At 50.6% G+C, this 2,500-nt stretch overlaps 1 long non-coding RNA gene across 1 annotated transcript in view; it reads left to right on the top strand.

The window, feature by feature from the left end:
• The first annotated feature begins 2,070 nt into the window (after positions 1 to 2,070).
• LOC130133767 (uncharacterized) overlaps positions 2,071 to 2,500 on the top strand; it is a 1,568-nt gene continuing 1,138 nt past the window's right edge. Inside the window, exons 1-2 of the long non-coding RNA XR_008813801.1 lie at positions 2,071 to 2,121; positions 2,328 to 2,455. This is a non-coding gene — a long non-coding RNA (uncharacterized LOC130133767). The remainder of the gene's footprint in view (positions 2,122 to 2,327; positions 2,456 to 2,500) is intronic.

The following is a 2,500-nucleotide window of genomic DNA, read 5'->3' as shown; positions in this document are numbered from 1 at the left end:
GTGAGGGATGACGTCGGTCCCTGTGAGGGATGACGTCGGTCCCTGTGAGGGATGACGTCGGTCCCTGTGAGGGATGACGTCGGTCCTTGTGAGGGATGACGTCGGTCCTTGTGAGGGATGACGTCGGTCCTTGTGAGGGATGACGTCGGTCCTTGTGAGGGATGACGTCGGTCCTTGTGAGGGATGACGTCAGTCCCTGTGAGGGATGACGTCAGTCCCTGTGAGGGATGACATCGGTCCTTGTGAGGGATGACGTCAGTCCCTGTGAGGGATGACGTCGGTCCTTGTGAGGGATGACGTCGGTCCTTGTGAGGGATGACGTCGGTCCTTGTGAGGGATGACGTCGGTCCTTGTGAGGGATGACGTCGGTCCTTGTGAGGGATGACATCGGTCCTTGTGAGGGATGACGTCGGTCCTTGTGAGGGATGACGTCGGTCCTTGTGAGGGTTGACGTCAGTCCTTGTGAGGGATGACATCAGACTACTTTTATTGTCATTGCCTCATATGCATGTCTCATACATACAAAGGAACGAAATTATGTTTCACAAGGACCACAGTGTCGCTTAAAAACAAATAACACAAAGTAAATAATAAAAACAAAAAGTGCAGTAAAAACTAGAATTACTTCACTGAAGCACATCTGGCACGGACAGCGAGTGAGAAGTTCAAAAGTCATTGTGTCGAAGGTCTAAGTGTTCAGGCTGTTGAGGAACGTCACAGCCTGAGGAATGAAACTGTTACATAGTCTGGTGGAGGCAGCACGGATGCTCCGGTACCTCCTGCCAGAGGGTAGGAGGGTGAAGTGAAAAGGGAAGGGTGGGTGGGGTCCTTCAAGATGCTGAGAGCCTTCTAGGTGCACCGTGCATCATAGATGGCCTGGATGGATGGGAGAGCAGTTCCTATGATCCTTCCAGCTGTCTTCACTATCCGCTGTGGGGATTTGTGGTCGGAGGCCTTGCAGGTCCCATGCCAGACCGAGAGACAGCTGGTCTGGATGCTCTATGGTGCCTCTGTAGAATGTGATGAGGATGGGTGGGGGGAGACTCGCCTTCTTCAGACACCGCAGGAAGTGAAGACGCTGCTGGGCCTTCTTGGAGAGCACAGTGACATGTGAGGACTAGGGAGAGGTCCTCTGTGATGTGAACTCCCAGGATCTTAACACTGCTGACTCCCTCCACGTCCATACCATTGATGGTCAGAGGGGTTTGGTGGGCGCTGGCCTTTCTAAAGTCAGTGATGACCTTCTTAGTCTTTCCTATGTTTAGGAAGAGGTTGTCATCACCAGTTGATCCACCTCCACTCTGGATGATGATTCATCGTTGTTGCTGATGAGCCCTACCACTGTGGTACCATCAGCTAATTTTATAATGAGGTTGGAGGTGGATCATCCATCTCCATCTCTTCCTGTCCTCTGCATCTTCCTCTGTCACACCAGCCACCTGCATGTCCTCCCTCACCACATCCATAAACCTCCTCTTTGTCCTTCCTCTTCTCCTCTTCCCTGGCAGCTCCATATTCAGCATCCTTCTCCCAGTATACCCAGCATCTCTCCTCCACACATGTCCACACCATCTCAATCTTGTCTCTCTTGCTTTGTCTCCAAACCGTGCAACCTGAGCTGTCCCTCTAATATACTCCTTCCTAATCCTGTCCTTCTTCATCACTCCCAATGACAATCTTAGCAACACTCTTCTGTCTTTAATTAATTAAACTGTTTCCCCCCCCCTCCTCCCAGTCTGGGCAGGGTGTCTCTGGATTTAGCTGATCCGAACACAGTGAATGGTGTCCAGGCGTCAGCAGTGGAACAGTGTGAGTGTCCCTGGGGCTACAGCGGCACTTCCTGTGAGGTCAGCACTCACTCACGTCATTCACTTTATTTAAACTCATTCTATGAGTTTATTATTCACTTTTTTTTAGATTTGACTGTTTGGCTAACTTGTGTGTGTGTGTGTGTGTGTGTGTGTGTGTGTGTGTGTGTGTGTGTGTGTGTGTGTGTGTGTGTGTGTGCAGTCTTGTTTGACAGGGTTCTATCGTGTGGGAGGGATTCTGTTTGGAGGAAACTGTATGCAGTGTGAATGTAACGATCACGCCACCGAGTGTGACAACAACGGAGTCTGCCTGGTGGGCAAGGACACACACACAAACACACACACACACACACACACACACACACACACACACACACACACACACACACACAGACTTACAGCAAGAGCAGCAGAAGGTTTCGTTTCTGCCATAAGGAGGTCAAAGGTCAGATTCACAACAGCCTATTCAAAACGATAAATGAATCTCTGTCTGTCTGTCTGTCTGTCTGTCTGTCTCAGGGTTGTAGTCACAGTACTACAGGGTCTCACTGTGAGCAGTGTCTTCCTGGGTTCTATGGCGATGCCACAGAAGGAACCACTGCTGACTGCCAACGCTGCGCCTGTCCTCTGACACACCTGTCCAATAAGTATGTGTTGGTTCTTACACTTCTGGGTTTGTGAGGAGAGATGTG

Source organism: Lampris incognitus, unplaced genomic scaffold (assembly GCF_029633865.1).
Source record: "Lampris incognitus isolate fLamInc1 unplaced genomic scaffold, fLamInc1.hap2 scaffold_484, whole genome shotgun sequence".
Classification (NCBI taxonomy): Eukaryota; Metazoa; Chordata; class Actinopteri; order Lampriformes; family Lampridae; genus Lampris; species Lampris incognitus.
This window is presented reverse-complemented; position numbering and strand designations above follow the sequence as displayed.